Raw genomic sequence first — 22,286 nt, forward strand, 5'->3', positions numbered from 1 at the left:
AGCGGTTCACCTCTCCCATTCTCTTCCCTGTATTGTCTGTGATACAATCAAGTTCCTCCATTGATTCCCTACTGTACTGGCCTGTGGCCCTGGGAACCCCACTATTCCAGCACACATTGCCCTTTGCTACTATCCTACCAACGTTCCTTAAAGACTGAGAACACTGTAAAACATAAAACACTGTCACACCCTCATGGGCATGCCCTTACATGGGCTTTGCTTTATAGTTCATTTGTTGGGTGGATCAATGAATAAATGAAGATCCGTTTTTGCTATAAGACCCCTCTATTCATTTCCTGCAGCTCCCATAACACATTCTCATGGCCATAAGTGGCTTAAGACAACATAGAATTTATTTTCTTATTGTCCTGCAGAGAAAATGTGGGATACAGTTCTCAATGGGTAAAGCGGATTTGTTAGCAAGGTTGCCTCCCTTCTGAAAACTGCAGGAAGGCCAGGTTAGTCTTTTCTAGGTTTCTTGATTCTCGCCTTTTCCTCTGTTTTCAAAGTCAGCTTTCTAGTACCTTCATGTTTCTCTCTCTGCTCTCCTGACTTCCTCTTCCATTCATAAACCTCCTGTGATTGCAGTGGGAACACCTGGATAATACAGGACATGTCACTCATCTTAATCATATCTGCAAGGTCCCTTCTACCATGTAAGAAAATGTTCACAGGTTTTGGGGGATCAGGATATGGATATATGTTGCAGAAGGAAGATTTTGATCTCATTCCTATAACTCATGTAGCCCGGTGTTCCCTCCTGAGGCTCCCCAGCCAATGACATGAAAGCATCAGCCTCCTTCCCCTGGGTAAAGAGGCTCCAACAATGTACAAAACTGTCACACTGGCTGCACTTCTGAGACCCACCCTGTGTCTGACTGTGTGACGACCTCCTTCTCAGCCTCCCTAACTGCACAAATGAATGAGTCCCAGGAGAAGCCATTAAGCTGCTCACCAAATGTGCAAGTAAATGAGGTGCCAGCTCAAAATAGCTCTTCAGGTAAGAGAGTGAAATGTGTGGAGGCAGTATTCCACTTGGAAGATCATCTGATGGGACGGGGGGGGGGGGGATATGTTCATTAGTGAGGCAGCTGTGCACTCTCAAGGAAGAGGCAAATGCATGTGGGGAGGGGCCTGGGAAAGGCCCCAAGTGGTGTGTGACTTCTCATCTTGCTGATTTCTGCTCAGAGCTCAGTGTCTGCCCAGGCAGAGAACATTCTCCTGAAAATGTACAGTTACATTTGTGTCTTGAATGTGACTCAAAGGCCCATGGGCTAAGGGTTTGGTCCCTAGCCCATGGTACTACTGGGATCTGATGGAGCCTATAGGAGGGTGGAACTTTAAATAGACTAGGTAGACTAGCAGACATACATGATGATAATGAGGTGGTGACTTTGAAAGGGTTACTGGAACTTCACACATACACACACCTATGTTCTCTCTCTTTGTTTCTCTCTCTCTCTCTCTCTCTCTCTCTCTCTCTCTCTCTCTCTCTCTCTCTGCTTTGATGAGGTGCCATCCCTCTTCACCATGAACTCCAGACATGATGATCTGTGACCCTACAAGTTCAAGGCCATTGGGCAATTCTTGCTTTATTTTTCAAGATGTTTTGAACATCAGCCACATGGCAGACACTGGATTTGGACTATATATGGAGACACTGGGTTTGAGGTCATGTGGGGATGATGAACGCTCACAACAGAAGATGGGAGGGAAGGGCTAGAAGTTAATGGAGCTGAGGGGGCTGGGGCACAGGAATGCTGAAATACTGCTGATGGCAGAAATGGTGCCTCCAAGTTACAAGTTGGAATGTTACTTTGACTAAGGACTTTGGAACTGAGTCAGTTGGTGTGAAGTAGTTCAATGCTAGAGCTCAAGAGCAAAGAAGGAGTTCAGGTAGAGCTTTAGGTTTTAAATGATGCCCCCATTCATCATTTCATCAGTGTATCTCATCTGAGATCTGCAGAATGTTCTCCAAAAATGTGTAGGACCCAAGAAGGCCCTGGCCTGTGTTGTCTTGGAAACAGGCCCAGTGTTGAAGTTGATGCAAGGATTAGAGAAGACATCAAGAGGACAAGGGTCACATTCTGTAGGTTCAGCTCTCACGTCTTCATCCTTGGGACTCACCCATCCTGTTCTGGAGACACATGAGTTTCCATGGCCTTTCTCCTTATCCTGGGGTTGGCTTATGACAGTCCTGTTTCTCAAAGAGATGCTAGGAGCCATGTTGCTAAAGCAGTCCATCTTCCATGTGATCTCCTCTGCCCTTCAGAGCAAGCCCCAGTGGCTCTTCCCTTGTTATCAAAATAAGACAATGGCTGACTTCTCCATTGTGGAGGCATACTGTGCAGGGGCCCCTAAACTGGTGCTGAATGAATAAATGAGTTTGCTTCTGCCTAGTACATTTTTAAATGTTTTCTCTCATTTATAAAAAGTGTCAGTCAAACGAACATCAGGTACACAGAATACATGCTGAGCCTTAGGAGGGATGAGACCAGTGACAATCAGAAAACCAAGTCCATAGGCTGGTTATACTCAGGTGTGAATTCTGACTTCTGTCCAGTGAGCTGGATAACTAGCTGTAGTGATATTGTGTTCCCCAAAATATTGTACACCCTAATAAACTTATCTAGGGTCAGAGAACAGAACAGCCACTAGATATAGAGGCCAGAAAATGGTGGCACACACGCCTTTAATCCTAGCATTTCAGAGGCAGAGATCCACCTGGATCTCTGTGAGTTCAAAGCCACACTGGAAAGAGCCAGGCATGGTAACAAGAGCTTTTAATCCCAGGAAGTGATGGCAGAAAGCAGAAAAGTATATAAGGCATGAAAACCAGGCTGGTTAAGCTTTTAGGCTTTTGAGCAACAGTTCAGCTGAGATTCATTCTGGATGAGGACTGAGAGGCTTCCAGTCTGAGGAAACAGGATCAGCTGAGGAATTGGCGAGGTGAGGAAGCTGTGGCTTGTTCTGCTTCTCTGATCTTCCAGAATTCACCCCAATACCTGGCTCCAGGTTTGATTTTATTAATAAGACCTTTTAAGATTCCTGCTACATCTGGCTTGTTGTGAACCAGCACATATCACAGCATAGGCAAGAGTAACCAGTGCTTGAAGAATACATGCTGAGGCATATTTGTGTTTCTCCTCCTATTTAGTTCTTGCTTCTACTAGAACTTTCCTTTTCTCAGATAAAGAAAGCCTGGGTCCTTTTACAGCCCCTCCTTGCCTTTGTCTTCCTGTTTCTGTTTATTTGAAGGAGGGGCAGAGTAAGAGGTAGAAGCCTTTACCCTAATTCCAATGTTGGATTATTCAGGGCCATTTTCTTGGAGTCCAGGACAAGAATTTTCCTAGGTTCCTGGCTCCTCTGCCTAAATGGATGCTGGCAAGCTATTTTGAGATGCCCTGTCCCTGCGTCCTGTGGAGCTCTTTGCTAGCATGCAAAAAAGCCCATGGCACTGGCAGCTTGCAAACTCTTTTGAATTTGCAGAAGGTGGTCCCTGCTAACAAATTGGCCCACCAGGCTGCCATTCTTCATCCTTATTAGCGAGAAGGAACCTCCAGCCGGTCTCACTTCTAATTGCAGTTTTACTTTCTGGGGCGGAAAGTTAAGCTTAGAACAATTAAAGCATCTATGGGTTTATGCCCATTTGACTGTGATAGAAAAGCCTCTTATTTGCCAACAATGAAGCCAGTGGCCTCTTCCAGTCATTCTCAGGAACTTCTTATCTGCCTTTTCTTTGGGTCTTCTTCTCTCCTCCTTCCTTGATTCTTATCCCTAGTGCTCCAATTCCTTAAAGACTGACCCTGGTTACTCACCCTGCTTTTGTTCTTTTCCCCCTCTGTAAAACAGCCCATCCTACCTTATAGTTCTGTCCTTAATGCTAAATGAGAAAATGTTGATGAGGGCTTAACAAGGTATATAAGGCACAGCTGAGTAACCGAGACCCTCTACTCTTCCAGGTCTCTCCCTTCTCATCTCCCCCTGCCTGCCCCCCACCTTTCCTTCCTCTTTTGCTCTTCTTTCTGATATAGAAGTTGATCTTCTATCTCTCTCTTTGTCTTTATCTTCTCTTGTAGAATTCAGCTCTAGTGACGGCCTAGCCTCCTCCCCTGCAGTGAGATATCCTGTTGTGATTCAGCTGAAATGCACAGCTGAGTTCCAGGCCCTTGCATTAGTGCACCCAAAGAGGATCTGGCTGGGACAGTGTGATACTTATGGTTTCAGGACATCATTGCCGGCTTCCTCTCCAACAGCCCTTAGGTTACAGAGATAGCCACAAAGGGTTTGTGTTTCTCTAATCAGGATGTAAGTGCTCCAAGGAACTTACTTCTTAATCTAGGGGAAGATTTTCTCTGGACAAAGCCAGTAAGAAATATGGTTTTTGTGCCAGGACCTGTGTCCTCTTCACTGCTGAATAGAGTGAAGCCTCGTGAATCATTCTCCAGTGTCCTGGGGCCAGCTGCTAGCTGTGTTTGCTGAATTATTGGCCAACATGTTGGCACCTTGTTAATCATGGGAACATTCCTGTTACTTGTTTTGGCTAGGGACTCTGCTTTCTAAAGGAATATGCCATTCAGCCACTCAGCTTAATACCAAGTAACGCTTGCTGGTCAGCTTCTTCCCTTTACCTTCCCGAGGGTGTGACACATTTGTCCTCCAGCTTAGAGCAGTGTCTGTGAACATTTCTGAATTTGCGAAAGGAGAGGAGTTCTTCAGAGTGACTTTTCCATTTATATGCCAGAAGAGTTCACTCTTTTTTTTTTCTTGCTCTTCTTTTCAAGTCTGTGCATATATCCATTTATACAAATAAGGGACTGCAAGATATTTCTGTCACCATCCAAAGGCAAGAACCACTATCTATCAGTCACAGGACAATTACTGTCATGTCAACTTATAATAAATTTCATCCTACTTGTCACTGAATATTGGGCCTGGTTCATTGCATATCCAATCAATCTGCACAGTGGCTCTGCCAGGTAGAGAGAGAGTTGGCGCCCTGCATATGGGGAAGCAGCACCAGAAAGGTGAAGATGTCATTATAAGCAGTGGATGTGAGTGTCCAAGGCACGGGTTCTAGAAATAGCCTATGTTGTCCCTCTGTGCTGTGAAGCCTCAGGTGAGAATTTCATCTCTTTGTCCCCCAAGATGTGCTCTCCCCCACCAGCCTGGCTGACCATACAATTTTGGGGTAAAAGCTGGAAGAAATAACAGCACAGAAAGGCAATGAGTGACATTATAAAACAATGGGGGAATTTTAGTAGTTATTGTCATAGTCCAAAAGTTGAGAGGGTTCCAGGAAATCATTAATGGGGAATTTCCTATGGTCTGAGAGGGTTCCAGGAAATCATTAACAGGCTGCTTCCTGTGATCTAAGAGAGTTCCAGGAAATCTTTCATGGGCAATTTCCTATGAGCTGAGAGGTTTCCAGGGAACTGTTCACAGGGTATATGGTAGTTTGAATGTAATTAGCCCCATAATCTCCTAAGGAGTGGCACTATTAGGAAGTATGGCTTTCTTGGAGTGGGTATGACCTTGGTGGAGGAAGTGTGTCACTATGAGGGTGGACTTTGAGGTTTCCTATGCTCGGGATACTGCTCAGTGTTTCAGTTAACTTCCTGTTGCCTACAAGATGTAGGACTCTCAGCTACTTCTCCAGCACCATGTCTGACTGCATGCCACCATGTTACCTACCATGATGATAATGGAGTGAACCTCTCAACCTGTAAGTGAGCCCCCTCAATTAAGTATTTTTCTTACAAGAGTTGCTGTTATCATGGTGTCTCTTCATAGCAATAGAAACCCTAACTAAGACAGAAGTAGGTACAAGGGACTGGGGTACTACTGTGATAGGCATGACTATGTCTTTGGAGGAATTTGAACTTTGGTACTTTGGGTTTGGAAAGCAGTGGAATGCTTTAAGCATTGCTTAATGGTCCATACTAGTAGAAGCACGGAAGACAGTGGTGCTAAGAGTCATTTGAACTGTCGGGGGCTCATTCAAGAGGTTTCAGAGAAGAATTTTAGTATGTTGCCTAGAGATTATTCTTGTGATATTTTAGGGAAGAAAGTAACTGCCTTTTGCTCTTGTCCAAAGTCTGCCTGAGGCTTAAAGTGAAGAGTTTTGGATAAATTGCATTGGCAGAGGAAATCTCAAAACAGCTTAGTATTGACTCTGTCATGTCGTTATTAGTGGTAACTCTAATGAAGATGGATAATGAAAAAGAGCAAGCTGAGCAGGGTAAATTAAAAAATGTAGAGGAGAAAAAAAACAGGAAGTGGAATGGAGCTAAATCCTGTGTTCAAGGAAATAAATGGATTAAGAAATGGAATAAAGGAAGTGGTGACCTCAGGGCAACATCCCACCCAGCTAAGTTTCCAACTTGTAGAAAGGAACTAAAGAAAAGCTTAGAGCCAGGTGTGATGGGGTGCACCCTTAATCCCAGCACTGGGAAGGCAGAGGCTTGTGGATCTCTGAATGTCTTAGGGTTTTTATTGCTATGAAGAGACACCATGACCATTGCAACTCTTATACATGAAAACATTTAATTGGGTTAGATCACTTACGATTTCAGAGGTTTAGTCCTTTATCATCATGGTGGGGAGTGTGATGATGTGCAGGCAGACATGGTGATGGTGAAGTAGATGAAAGTCCTACATCTTACAGGCCACAGGAAGTCAACTGAAACACTGGGCAGTATCCTGAGCACAGAAAACCTCAAAGCCTGGCCCCATAGTGACACATTTCCCCCCAACAAGGCCATAACCACTCCACCAAAGCCACACCTCCTAATAGTGCCACTCCTTATGAGCTTATGGGGTCCAATTACATTCAAACTACCACAGGGTGTTTCCTGTGATCTGAGAGGTTCCAGGAAACCATTCATGGGGTGTTTCCTGTTATTTGAGAGGGTTCCAGGCACCTTTACCACATTTGGAATCCTACCGAACTGCAAGTTGAAAGACTCTCTTCTCTTTCAGAGGAAGAGCCTCAGGATGAAGTGTTGTTTAAATTGTTCAAGTGTGCAGAATAAATGAGCAATAACAATGGAGTCTGAACACCTTTCCCATTCCAAATCTCCATCCTTTCCACTGTACCAAACTTAAAAAGTCAGAATGTCTCCCCTTCTTTATAGAAAACAGTAAATAACTACAATAAAACAAGAAACTCAGCAAAGGATATCTTCATCAGAGAGACACAGATGCAGTGTGTCTTCCTAGGTTTGGGTTACCTTACTCAGCATAATTTTTTCCAGTTTCATTCATTTATATGCAAATTTCATCCATTCATAAGTGTGTAGCACTAATTAGATTCATTGAGATACATATATATGTATAAATATGTACAGAATTTTAAAAGGACATGAAGGTGGGAGAGGGATGTGTAAGGATCTGAGAGGAGTTGGCAGAAGGAATGTTGAGTGAATATCATTGAAAAATATGGTATATATGTATGAAATCAAAGACTAAACAAAATTATTATATTTTTTTAAAATAACTTAAAAGGATACTTCAGCAAGGTTTTCAATCTTGCAAGGTGTTTCTAGACATTAGCAGCTTTCCATTCACTTATGACATTTTCTATAGACTCTAATAACTCCTCAGTTTCTCCTGACACTTCTAAGTTCTGAGGCCGCCTCCATTTTTCTTGCAGTTGTATATAAAGCACGTGAGCATCCCCAAATTCTGATATCTGCCGGGGACTCCTGGAACTAATCTTCACAGAGACTGAAGGGTGATTGTGTTGAAATATTTGCCATATAATGCGTTTAATGAGGTCACTTTTAATAGTATTTTTTAGCTTTGATCATGCTCTTTGTTAAATTTGTATTGAGAAACAGCTTATGTGGATACTGCACGTGCTGAGTTGTGCTTTATTGAGTGACATACATCCGGTCCTGTGGCGGTAAACAGTCCAAATAAATCAAGCAGGAAGTGGGGGGGGGGGCTCTGCTTGTCTCACTAAGGGGCTTGAGAAAACTTACCGTTGTTTGTTCATTTCCCAGTCTTGCCCTTAAAGTTCTAACAGCCAGGTAAATGGTCTATTTGGCAGGTTGGAAGCAAGCAAGACACTGTGATGACATCCGGGCTGTGTATTAAGCAATACAATAGAATAGCCACTCACTGGCTAACTATGGGCAAGGAATTGGCTCTCACATTTCTAATCTTGGCTCTTTCCTAATGAGCTCTGTCACTTGAGGTCCTAACATACACCAGCCTCAATTCCCTCACCTGAAGGATGAGGATAATGGAAAGTGCCTGGCAGAGGGACAGTGATAGTATCAACTGATAACAAGGCCGGGGGCACCACTAGTGGATTTAGATTCTTAAGTTGCTGAATGAAGAACTGAGCAGGGACAGTTTCTTGAAAGACTGTAAGCTCCCAAGAGAGGAAGCCAACGGAAGCCAAGAGAGTTCAGTAGCTCTAGTGTCACCAGAGCTTGAAAGATCGGGTTGTTGTCTCATGGTTCTGACTTTCTCCTGCATGTCTGTTACCTGCAACTTCATGTGTCACAGGTTTCATTAGCATATTAAATGTGTGCATAGTGTTCTAATGAACTGTGGGTTGGTCATCTGCAAACACTCCAGAGTGCTTCTGCCTCTACCAGTGACACCAATGGCTGGTTCAAGATGGCTTTGTAGGGAAAAGGTAGAAAGAGTCCAACCTTCCTTTTTGCCAACTAGGTTTTTTTTTTCACATGATAATTGTATACGGCTTTGTGCAGAGCCTTCTGGACCTCAGTCTCCTGCCTCGGTGCCCAGCTCCGTTGGTGACCATGTAGATCCTTAGATATTGGGTTCCCAATGCTACCTCTGCCTCAGTTGGAGGAGGCTCTTGGTGGAATTCAGGAGATGCCCTACTCTCACTCATTTCTGCTGCTGTGATGAAATACTCCCAGCAAAAGACGAAAGGGTTACTGTTCATCACAACAGGGAAGTCAAGGCAGCAGGAGCCGAAACCAGCTGCTCACATCACATCTGCAGTCAAAGCAGAGAGGATGAATGCATGTGCGTTTGCTATTCAGCTCAGGCTCACTGCTGTCACATAGTACAGGACCGATACTCAGGGAATGGTGAAGATCACAGTGGGTTGGACCTTCCTGTATCAGTGAGTATAATCAACATAAACCCATAGACATGCTCACTGGCCATTCTGCTGCAGACAGTCCCTCACTGAAACTCCCTTCCCAGGTGACTGTAGATTGTATCCAGTTAACAATTAAAACTCACCAACACAGGAGTGATCCGGTTCGTTTGTCCCAGGGCAGTCTTGCCCTATAGTGGAAGGATGCTGCTGATGGGACTCTAGAGGGTTGGCATCTCATTGTTGCACATGGAGCCCCCAGGCTGTTTTGGATGACTTTCCTCCACCCGTTTCTGCAATGGAGTGACAAACATTTTTCTGGTTGTTTTGTTTCTCCTTTTCATAAAGTAACCAAGATAACAAACCCCGTGCAAAATTGGCTCTGTAACACATTTCCATGCTAATTAATGGCAACCTCAATGGGGAGAGGTTTGGAGGAAAATAAATTACATATATTCAGGTGTCTGGATTTTACCACCATTAAACTTAACTGCCCTGTTTGCGTCTCTTTATTGTTCTTCTTTTGTAAAAACTATAAAAACGAAGTCACAATACTTCAGCCAGGGGCTGGGAGAAAGCCCTCTTTTCATATTTCTAATAGCTTCAAATAAAATATGTTCAAGCACTTCTAGCCTTCTGCCTGGGAAAGGTTATTTGGAGAAGTCTCCCCACTCTTGCTCCGATTCTTATAAGCATCAATTCTATTTCCTAATTCTTTTGCTGGATTAAATTTATGAACTGCTCAGCCCTTTGGGTGATAAATCTGTTGATTGTGACCATTTCCTCCTTCCAGTTTCCAATTAACATGATTGGTATGGAATCCTCTGAGACAGCTTGGGCTCTTTCCTTTCATCTTGCAGCTCAGAGCTGAGTCAGCATAGATGTCAGCCTGCACCTCCCCCTCTTTGGTCATTTCTCTACTCACACGCCTTTCAGAGCATTTAACAATAGTTCAATATTATTTCCATTTATACGAAAGGGGAAAAAAACTGTTCTAAATTTAAAAACCTGCAAATGCAACTTGTAATTTTCCTGGAAAAACAAAACTCCTATTCAGCACAGGTCATCTTATGCAACATTTCCACACTGTGGGTAGGCTTCATGTTTAAACAGGGAAATGGATCCGGCTTCTAATCAGACAGTGTTACCAATGGATGGGATGCATTGTACAAATGCAAAGTGACATGTGGAAGGTAAGAGCAATAAGGAAAAGGAGATTTGCTGCAGGGTGTTCATGCCGAGCTGCCTGTCTTTAAATTCTACATTATTCTGTCAATCTCAGTCCCAAGAAGGAGGAAGATCTCCAGGAAAGGCTTACATTCCCTCTTTTCTGTCTCTTCCTCTTCTTATTCTTTTTCATTTATCACCTCCCCACTCTTTTGACTGCCATTGTCTTGCATCTGGTAGATGGGCACTAGATTAAGAAACTGGGAACAGGCATGCTATAATTGTATACGAAATGTCCTCCCCCAAAGGCCCATGATTGGGTACTGTTTTGGAAGGCACTGGAAACTTAGGAGGTGGAGAGAGCTGGAGAAAGCAACTCACTTAAGGGGAGAGGGTTCTGTTATCTTTGGTTGCTCCCCATCATAATACTGTCTGCTTCCAGACAGACTATGAATTGAACAGCTCTCCTTTGTGCCTTTTGCCATAATGTCCTATTCAAGCGCACAGAACTGACCAAATATGGGCTGGTGCTTTTGAAGCTAGAAGCCAAATCTCTCTTCCTCTCCCAGGTACTCAGGTCATAGTAACCTAAGAAAGGCAAAGTAATATAAAGTGGTAGAACCAAGCTTGGTTATGTCTTAACTCTGCAATTTGCACCCTTCATAATTTCTGGTAATAAATACTTTTATATCTCAGCTCCAATTTCATCATCTATAGTAAGAGGAGAAAATATTACTTATTTCTCATAGATATATCCCAATATAGTACAATCATCTCTATGCCAACAGAAAGCTAGTATGTTAAAAGATACCTTCTTATCCAATAATGTACATCTGAGAGCTGGAACCTTGGAATCTAAATAGTTGGATTCAAATCTCAGCTCTGTCTCTTCATGGATATGTCCATTAGAAAAATGATTTAGCTTCTCTCTGTTTCAATATTCTCACCTATAAAATGAAATTAATAATCATAGAATATATCCTATAAACATGTTAAATGAGAAGAGTCACACTAAGGGTTAAAATTGTGATAATTGTGCTTTTTATTTAAAAGAGTAATGAGCAATTATTATTCCCTTTAGTGTATATTTTTGAATACCTACTTCATGTCGGGTTCTCCTTTAGTAGGTGTGGCCTAAAAGTGTGTTGGAGAATTTGGAGTTAGCTCAGTTATCACAGTCAGGGCTTAAGTCTGTGTCTCAATTCAGTTGTGGCCTAAGCAGTGAGGTGACATGTCTCTTGTCTCAGCGCTGGCCCCGACACTGTAAAGTTGTTACCACTGCACCTGCTCAATCACAAGCCCCAAAGCACAAGAACCATGTCTTGGCTCCATCCCCAATGCTTAGAGCAAGCCTTGGCACATACCATGATCTCAATCAATATTTGTTGGCTGTCAAGTGGAAATATCATTCCTACCCATGAAGACTTGGCATTTTAGCAGAGTTGTCCAACACTAAAAATTCTATAATAAAACTGTTTGTTAAAAAGTGCTTCAGGCTGGGCGGTGGTGGCGCACGCCTTTAATCCCAGCACTCGGGAGGCAGAGCCAGGCAGATCTCTGTGAGTTCGAGGCCAGCCTGGGCTACCAAGTGAGTTCCAGGAGAGGCGCAAAGCTACACAGAGAAACCCTGTCTCGAAAAACCAAAAAAAAAAAAAAAAAAAAAAAGTGCTTCAGAAACTAATGGCAAAGACCTAACCCTGCCTTGGAAGGTTAGTACAGGACCCTGAAGAGTAAGTAAGAGTCTTTTATGCTAAAAAGTAGGGTATGGTGTAGCTGGAGAGCTTTTCTCTCTGGGTTCCACCAAGACCCGCCAGTCCTGGAGCCCACTTCTAAAATAAACACACAGACGCTTACATTATTTAAACTGCTTGCCCATTAGCTCAGGCCTATCGTTGTCTAGCTCTTACTCTTATATTCAGCCCATTTCTATTAATCTTTACTTTGCCACGTGGCTCATGGCTTACTGGTACTTCACATCTTCCTTGTCCTGGTGGCGGCTCCAGGTAGTCCCCCTATCCTTCCTCCTTCCTCAATTCTCCTCTCTGTTAGTCCTGCCTATACTTCCTGTCTGGCTATTGGCAAATCAGTGTTTATTTACATTCAGCGATATCCACAGCAGTATGGCATGCATTCAGGTGGAAGAGTAGGGACTAGGTATGCAGGTAGGAAAGTGTTGGGAATGGTGGCTTGGCTGGACCGTAGGTGATCTGCAGAAGGAAGAAGAAACAGAGTCTGAGAACACAGCTCACTGTCTGGTTACTGATGCTTGAATTTTTCTTTTCACTAAATATTGAAAGAGTTGATATTCAAACACCACTGGTAACACAAGGCACAGAGCTGTGAATAAATGAGCCCAAAGCTCGTTGTTATTTCAGATATAGGTTCTGACTGTGCTAACAAAGTCTAAATGGGAAAATGATCTAAATTAGACATCTACATTTCTTTCCTTAGCAGCAGGAATGTATGTGATATAGTGGCCCTTTGGGTTGGGGACCTGGACTGATTTATATTCTAGTTCAGCGTCTTCAATGAATATTCCAGATGTTGCCTATGTATCCATTTTCACAAGTAGATATGTTATGAAAAGCTGGAGGTTGCTACTTGTTTCAGTTTGCCTCTCACACTGACTGGGAGCTAGCTGCAAGAGAGGCTGGAAAATAAAGTTTTAGGTTGGTAAACATGTATTCAAACAGATTTTAATGACTACAAAGGGATTGCAAGCAAACACCTAGGTGGTGTTTTTTTCTTTTGTATTCTCTCATATAGTATCTCCCAACCACAGCTTCCCCTTCTCCACTCCTCCCAGTTCCCCTACAATGCCCCTCTTCTCCATATCTACCACCCTACTTCCAGCAAAGAACACATCTCCCAGGGATATCAATGGAACACAGCATAACAAGTTACAATAAGACTAGGAACAAACCCTCACATCAAGGCTGGGCAAGGCAACCCAGTAGGAGGAAAAGTGTCCCAAGAGCAGGCCAAAGAGTCAGAGACACACCTACTCTCACTGTCAGGATATCCCCAAACATCAAGCCAACAACCATAACGTATATGCAGAAGACCTAGTGCAGGACCCATGCAGGTTCCACGATTGCCACTTTAGTCTCTGTGAGAACCCATGAGACTTGCTTAGCTGTTTCCACTGGCTGGCTCTCCTGGTGTCCTTAACCCTTCTGGTGCCCATAATTCTTCCTCTTCCTCTTCCATGGGGTTCCCAAGTTCTGAGGGAAGGGACACAATGGAGCCCTCCAATCTGGGCTCTCTCTCATCCTAATATTTGGCTATGGGTCTCTGCATTTGCTCCCATCAGCTGCCAGGGGAAGCCTCTCTGATGACAACTGGACTAGGCACTGATCTATGAGTATAGCAGAACATCATTAGGAGTCGTCATTGATTTTTCTTTTGTTGTTTGCTTTTTGTGTTTTGGTTCTGGGATTTTTTTTTTTTTGCCAGTCATGTTTGGCTCAACCCCTAGGTCTCTGGGCTATCCAGCCTCTTGTTCCTGAACATATTTCAATACCCCCATTTCAATAATTTCTGTGTAGAGTCAGTCAGGGGACCACTGAGGTGGGCTTTTTTTTTTGGTGTGAGGTACACAGATATGAAACCTGAAACACTTGACCTTCTGGGAGGAGCTGAGCTTTGTGACAAAGATATAGGTAGGCTGTGACATTACAGGAATCTCAGGGACTGGTTTGAAATAATGGGAACTGACCCAGGACAAAGCAAAATACCAGAAAACTTGGAAAACCAAAATATAAGCCCTGGAAATAGATATCCAAGTTTTCCTGTAGCTTCCAACAAAGCACATACCAGAAAATCAAATAAGGCAAATGGTGAAAGCAAGTGTCATAAAAAGTTTAAAAAAAGTAGGATGAGAGGCAGAGAAAAGGGGATTCTTGGGCCTTCCTGACTACTTGTCTAGCCAAATTGGCGAGCTCCAGGTTCAGTGAGAGAGTCTTCTCAAAAAATAAAGTGGAGGTTGATTAAGGAAGACGCTTGACATCCTTTGTCTTCCAATTGCACCTGTAAATAGACACATGGGGAGGAGGAAGAGGAAGAAGAGGAAGGAGAGGGTAGAGAGAGTAGAATGGGGGCCATTAATCCCAACTAAAGCTAAGCAGTAATCTGGTAGTCAAATGGGAGTTGATTAATAACTGTGAACTGCTATGAAGTGACTCTTTTTTATTTCAAATGTCAAGTACAGCAGCATCTCAGACCCTTACTACAAGAAAAGAGCTAGAAAACATTCAGTCCAGAACCTCTAAAATTTCACTGTACAGCATTAGGATCACTCAGAGGCACAGTGTGAGACTCAACTCAGAGTTTCAGGTTCAACAGGTCTGGTCCAGTCTGAGAATCTGAATATCCAACAAGCTCTCAAGACATACTGATACCACATGCTGACAGACAATACTCTGAATACACTAGAATCCACCTAAGTATTCCTTAAGTATATTAGAAAGCTAAGGTACACAAAGGGAGAAAGGCTGGCTTGAGGACCTCAGCAAGAACTGAGCCACACTTTCCCATGCAATCCAGAAATGCTTCCTCAAATGTAGTATTCCCATCATTCATCACTCCACATCATGTGTCTTCCTCAGAATACATCCCCCAACAAGAATCCTCCACAGTATGCATTTCTTCATAGCATGCATCTCTCCCAGTCTGCATCTCCCCCCAGCATGCATCTCTCCCACCATGCATCTCTCCTAAATTATGCATCTTCTCCATCTACTCCATCATGCATCTCCAAGTATGCATTTCCCAACAGAATGCTTCCCAGCAGGCATCACTAACACAGAATCCACCAAGAACTGCTTGGAAGTTGTATGGAGACATTTACTAACTCCATCAAGAATCCATATGGCTCAATGGATAGCACTGCTTGCCTTGCAAGCCTAATGTCCTAAGTTCCAGCCTCAGAGCCTAGGCAAAGGTAAAAGGAGAGAATTAACTCTACAAAGTTACACTCTAAGCAAGAAGCAATGTGGCATGAATGCACGTGCACACACACACACACACACACACACACACACACCATGCATACATGCGCATGCACAAGCACAAATAAATAAAATATATTTGAGTGGGTTGCTTTGTTTGCTCCAGCATTCCTGTGCACCTCTAGAAGGAGCTATTTTGTGTGGTGCACTCAGTCCTCCCTCACCTCCCTGTGCTGGCTGATAAAAGCTTAATTGGCTACCCACCAGCCTGGATGGGGGAGGCCAGAGAGGGAGTTAAGTGGGATCAAACCTACCTTTCTGCCACCATTCAAGAAGAAAATTGACATAGAAAAAAAATGATGTAGAGTAACACCCAGTGCCATCTCTGTCCTTTACTGCTTAGCTGACTGTCGTCTCTGTCCTTCCTTATTTGGTTCCACTCACCACCCTCCCAGGGCAGTCTTTCCCCAGTTGGTATCCACATCACTATAAGCTCCACGCAGGATGGCCTGTGAGTTTTCTTCCAAAGCTCCTGCCATGGGGCCTCCTGACAGATCAGGGTGGACTTCGGCTGTAAAGAGCATCTGAGGAGACAGGAACTAAGAGCAGTTCAACTGGGACCCTCAGGGGTGAGGACTCAGGCTTTCAGTCTGAGGAAACAGGATCGGCTGAGAAGTTGGCGAGGTGAAATTGGCTGTGGCTTATTCTGTTTCTCTGATCTTTCAGCTTTCACCCCAATATCTGACTCTGGGTTTATTATTATTATTATTATTATTATTATTATTATTATTAAGACCTTTTAAATTTCATGTTACAGGTACCCTCTGACACACAGAATCCATGCACAGTGGTCAACAAAGAGAGCTGAACAATGTAAGTAACTGCAAAGACGTTAGGAAAGCAGGAATTAGATACTGATGAGACAGTTCTGGGGTTAACAATCAGGTAAAGCTACTCCCAGGGTGAAGGTTCCCACAGCTAAGAGCTGGTCCTGTCCCTGGAGAGCCAGAACCTTTGAAGACGGCTGTGATGGTTAATCTTCATTGTTAAGTGGATTAAGAATCATTTAGGGGATTGAGGCAATACTTTGGGTGTGTCTGTAAGGACACATCAGGATGATCTGAGAGGCAAAGATTTGCTCTGATTGTGGGTGGCAATATCCCACAGGGTCTAGGACCAGCTTAAATAAAAGATGGAGAATGAGAAAGCCCGCCCGCTGAGGACCAGCGTTCCCTTCTTTCTGCTTACTGTTCCTCGGTGATGTGAGGGGGATCTGCTGCATGCTTCTACCACAGTGAACAGAACCACGATGGACTGAGACCCTCTGAAATCACACGCCAAAATAAAAGCTCCCCTTCTTAAGTCATTCTCTTGGGGGCATTCTGTTACAGCAACGGAAAAGTAATGAATCCACCGGCCCTCCTAAGGATCTGGATTGGGCGGGGCGGGGGGGGGGGACCGGGCGGAGTTGGGCACGGGGGGGGGGGGGGGCGGGCGAAGGGTAGAACGAGGGGGGGAACAGCAATACTAGAACAATTCAGGGCAAGAGTTGAATGCAGGAGGAGAGAGAACTAAACAACAGACCCCACCTGAAGCAGAGGACCTGACTGGATGTTCCTCCATCGGATGTACCCAAGAGCAGCCAGAGATGGAGCTGTATGGAGATATTTACTAACTCTAGGGGGAATCTCTTACTTTAGCTGGATCCCCACGAAATGTTGGGGGGTACTAACTGCATCCCAGCCTTTCTCCTGCATTGAGGCAATGGATACTGGGTTTTATACAGCTTGGACAAGTAGATTATTAGGTACAGATTCCCAGGGTTCTACGTAACTTCGAGGCATCTCCAGGCAAGATGGCACCAGCCATAAAGGGCAATTTTGAAGAGAATATTATAGGTTGGGAGTTCAGCAACACTCTCCAAACCCCAAATTTGTACACTAGTGACAGCTTTCCATCATGCTTGTTCTCCTGTGTGCTCACAGCGTCCTGGTTGGTGGAACTTAACTCATAAAAAGAGAGGATGGCCATTTACCGCGGGGATAACGATTGGTGTGCTATTCCCTGGGTATTGGTGAAATTATTAAGGCCACTCCACGTAGTTAAAAGGGAGGTTTATTTAGTGGCGTAACTTATAAATGAAGAGATAGGTAGGTTGCAGGGTCTAGGAAAGGCGTGGCGTAGTCCCATGGTGTTCTCTGGAGAACTCTGCTGGGTCTACCTCCAGCATCCAGGGTCCAGGAACCAAGAGAAACGGCGCATCGATCCTCTCTTGGCCCCCCGCCTGTGACAGTTACCAAAGCCTCAATGGGGGTTGGAACTTCCAGATCAAGGTTGGAATGGCTGCCCACTACACCTGGGGATGTTCCTCTCCCCTGGTCCCAGATTTCCTCAGTTGCCTGTAGTTCTTTGTGTGGGACTGAGGCCTCGTGGGCTTTTCTCTTACCAGTCTGACATGTTCATTAGTGATATATTTGTTCAGCTCACACTTGGGTAATCATATATGCATGTGATAACAGTGTTTGTTTGTTTGTTTTTAACAAGAGGCCATGAAGTTGAAGGAGAACAAGGAGAGATATATGAGAGGGTTTGGAGGAAAGAAAGGTAAGGGAGAAACGTTGTAATTAAATTATAATCTCAAAAATAAGAATCTGAGACCAAATAAGCCATTGGCAGGTAGTAAGTGCTCAGTGATGTGAGCTGAGCTGAATTTCCCTTTCCCACTCATCCCAGACAGTTTGGCGCTTTGCAAAAATTGAATCTGTCAGCAATGGTTGAAGATTTATCATCACTAAGGAAATAGTTTTCAGTGGAAATTATCATTTGCCTAAGAGTGCATGACAGATACTGATTTAGTGTCTAACACACTACAATTTACTCACTGACCTAAAGGGAGTTGGAGAGGAATTGAGATTCAAGCATGGTCGAATGGGGGTCTGTGTACCCCCAGACACCTTCTAAACTGGAATGTACATTTTTTAAAAAATCACAAGTTATGTGAGATGTAAGCATTGTGGAGAATTTTTTAGTTAAAAGCCTAGCAGAGCGTGACTATTTACTAATTTGCAACAGTCCTTTACCAAGTTCCTATTTTTTATGCTCCTTATAATAATTCAAAGGGACTTCCTATGTGTACTGTGAGTTGGGTGTTCTCCTGCAATTATATAGAGTATTTGCTCGGCTTCTCATAGCTCTCAGCAAATATTAGCTGAGGGAAGATATCTGTTGTCCGAGAAGATAGCTGAATCAGAAAACCATACACATTAAACTCTGAAGACGCTACAAAGAACATTGCCGTGACACATCTCAGCACTGGGCACAGTGCTCTGTTCTGTGCATCTGTCAACCTAACTTCTTCCCCTAACCCTGTGAGGAGAAAATGACACAGGCCCCAGAAGAGTGGGAGACTTGTCCCAGGCCACACACCTGATAAACCAGGGTGTGAGCATGGATTTCACTGCTTCTTATGCCAAGTGAGGAAACAACTGTGTTATCAATGATGGACACCCTTCCTTTTGCTTATATTGTGGTTGGGCCCTTCCTTTTTCTTCCAAGATCCTTAACATCTTCCTTTCTTCTAATCCTAGGTCCCTCTGATCTTTCTCTAAAGATTCTCAATGAATTGGTATTTCCCCCTTTCTTCTCAAGCTACAATAATGATTGGCCTGGCAAGACATACCCACTGGTACAACAGTAGCATGAACCAACCACCTTGTGATTGGATTTAAGCTCTGCTCCACAATATGAAACCCCTATTTGGATCTTTATTGGAGCCAAGAACCTTTGACAAGACAGGTCATAGACCTTCAGGGAGAAGCTATTACTATTATTCTGCCAAATGGACATAGCATTAAACAGATTCAACTACTTGTTGTTATACCCCAGAAGAGAATGAGTGAAGCACAAAGCATTAGAGGTTTCCTATAGACACATGTCAGGATGTTATTAGGATTATGGGTATCAGACCCTCTCTTTGAACTCCTCTCTAAGGAAGATACTATTAGCAAAGAGCTTAATCCATCCCTCCTCTAGCCATGTATCTCCTCCTCTTTCTCCTCTAGCCCAGGTCCTGTGAGCCGAAAGCACATACCCAGCTCCTCTTGCAGCTACAGCCTCCACAAACTAGGCCCTAAGCATCCCACTAAAGGTTTGGAGGAAGACTTTGCCTCCTTTTAAAAGGAGCCTTTTCTTCTTTTTCTGTTTCCTCCATTCCTCTTTCCCCACTCCTGAGTGTGATAGGTGTAACTGGGGATTATTTTCTGACTATGACAGAAAGGTCAAGAGGTTTTCATAACTTGGTTACTGTGGAGCAGATTAATGACCAGCAATTCCACAGCAACCCCTTCTTGATGTTGATGAAGAAAAAAAGGATAGACAGACTGAAAGAAAGCAAGAGGGAGAGAGAGAAAGAGGGAGGGAGGGAAGGAGAAAAGAAAGGAAGGAAGGGAGAGAGGGAGAAAAGAAGGCTGTTTGTATAAACCGCAGTAAGATAGATTTGTTCTTATTTGTAGATGAATTTAACCTGGTTTGAAAAAATAAATCTCTCATTCTTCCCAAGTTTATTACAAATCATGGTTTTCTGGAGTATCTTCAAAAAAATAGAAGAAGAAAAAAGGACACGATGTTCAACCAGTGATAAGAGCAGAGGAAATGGGAAAATGGTAGCAGCAGTTAACAAGGATTAATGAATTGAGGACGTGGAAGATAATGAGCCTCTCACTCAGGTATCTTCAGAGAGACATCAGTACACACCAACACGCTTGTGAACACATGCATATACAAACACATATGTGTTCATCTACATCTTTACATGCACATACATAAATATGTCTGCTACATAAACACACATACAAAAACATCTGTTTCTTATCATTCTGTAAACAAATACATATACACATTTTTTTAACCTAAGAAATCCATAAAGGAGGCTTATACTATTTAAGAAACTCTACAAGTCATTTGAGGATTTTGCCTATTTTGTTTTTCATACAGATTTATTTTTATTTTTATGTGCATGGATGTTTTGCCTGAATATGTTTGTGTACTACATGTGTACAATACCCAGGGAGGCCAGAAGGGAGTGTGAGACCCCTGGAGCTGGGGTTACAGAGGATAGTGAATGGCTATGTAGTTTCTGGGAACCAAATCTGGGTCCTCCACAAGAGCAGCAGGCACTTGTAACCCCTGAGCCATATTTCCAGACCTGATTTTTTTTTCTTAAGCACAAAACCCTTGTTGCTTATGATTGCAAACCCAAACCAAAATTTCCCTGTGATAATAAAAATGGCATAAAGTTGTGTTTCATGTGTGCATTTAAAAAATATATAAAATTATTCACAAGCAGCCTGTTGAAACAAATAAGCAAGGGATGCTAAGTGCAAATCCATAAATGTTCTCTTTTATTTGGGATGGCAGTGCAGGCATGATCTTGATTGTTTTGAGCCTGGCCCTGCTCTGAGGTCTGAAGCCTCACAGCTTTATTATTGATTTGTTCAGGATTGTTTTTAGGTATGCAAATGAGGAGATTTTATTCGATTGTAAAAGAGGTGTGATTTTACTCATAACTTCATTCTTACTGAAAAAGAATGTTTAAAAAGGTTAAGCAGTAGGTGCTATATTCCAGAGGAAGACATTTTAATCCGCCGAGGAAGTGCTATACCATGTACGTGAGAGACAGACCTGGGCAAGTGAAGAAAAAGGCAAAGGGGTGGAGGGAATGCTGATTGAAAGATGCACTTGTGAGTCTCTAAGTCAGAAGAGGTCAACCACCTCAACAAGACTGACATTGGCATAAGCATTCTATGCTGATCAAGTGAAGAAATTGCCACCCTAGGAGGCACATAGTGTTATCCGAAGCAGGTGACAGTCCTCGGAGTTCTAGATATCTGTTTCCTACAGGGCTCCTCAGATACTACCAATTTCTAGACACACCATAAAAATGACAAGAAGCTGTGTTTTGTTGACCTGCTCCCACTTTAAACTTATCTTGCTACATAGTCTTTCTTGCTAAATGCTGGTTGGGGCTCTAGATAAACTAGGCAAATTCCTTGAAGTTACCTGGAACTTTTCTGGGTTTTACACAGTAAATCCCTCATCCTAAGAAAAGCCTCAGTTGGTAACAGACTGGGAAGTGGGTCCATTCAGGTCTGCTCACCTCAAGTTAGAACCACATGAGCAGCCCACTGATGCCACAAAGCTTAGCCTCAGGGCCATCTTGTAAAAGCTTCACAAGAATATCAGGCAACTATATTCCAATCTATATCACAACCCCTTCCCCCAAAGTTCAATAACATTGTGAAGGGGGGCAGAGCTGAATGATGGTAAGAGCCAGAGGTTGGGGAGGACGGGGTGAAAACAGTTTTTTCTAGACATGACATGACTGATGCATTCATGAACTCAAAGTAGCTGTGGTTGTCTGTACAAGATTAAGCCAGTCAGCCTTCTAGCAAAGAGGAGGAAGATGCTCAACAGCCCCCACCCCTAGCTGAGTATCTATTGGACAGTTGATGGCTACTGGATGTAGAGAACTCAGTTCTCTTCAGGGATGTGGTTCCTGGTAGGTTGGCCATGTTCCAGTGAATGGCCCCGTATTCATGTGGATATGGGAAGCACAAATTGGATTTGATGGGATATTAAAAATTAAAGATGAAATAAAGATTGGTGGAAGGGGAAGAATTGATCTGGGAAATTAGGATGGAAATTGGGAGGGTAAGTATAGTCAAAATATATGGTGTGTTTGTATATGTATGTGTATGTATGTATGTAATACTCAAAATATTAATGTTATATTATAAGGAGATAAGACAATGTTGTATGATAGCTAGGCTCAAATCATGGAATATGGACAGCTACAACTTACTTTCTTATTGATAGAAGCTAACTTTATAATAGGTAATAAAACATTATAATAAATGTCATTTTATTTATATGACCAACAAAAGATGCTTATAAATATTTCTTTACAAAAATTCAAACAGAAAGAGGCCAAATAAACAATGAATTAGTTACATAACAAAGATTTAAGTGATTAAGGGTGCTATTAAAGGATATTATAGATATTTTTCCTTTTTTTGTTGTTCATCTAG

General features: G+C 43.1%; 1 long non-coding RNA gene across 1 annotated transcript; it reads right to left on the reverse strand.

Moving 5' to 3' along the window:
* Positions 1 to 331: 331 nt before the first annotated feature.
* Positions 332 to 15,764, reverse strand: LOC131896851 (uncharacterized). Its single transcript, XR_009375529.1, has 2 exons — positions 15,516 to 15,764; positions 332 to 597 (listed from the first exon to the last, which is right to left on the reverse strand). It is a non-coding gene; the product is annotated as an uncharacterized LOC131896851 (long non-coding RNA).
* Between the last annotated feature and the right edge of the window lie 6,522 nt (positions 15,765 to 22,286).

Source organism: Peromyscus eremicus, chromosome 20, assembly GCF_949786415.1.
Source record: "Peromyscus eremicus chromosome 20, PerEre_H2_v1, whole genome shotgun sequence".
Lineage (NCBI taxonomy): Eukaryota > Metazoa > Chordata > Mammalia > Rodentia > Cricetidae > Peromyscus > Peromyscus eremicus.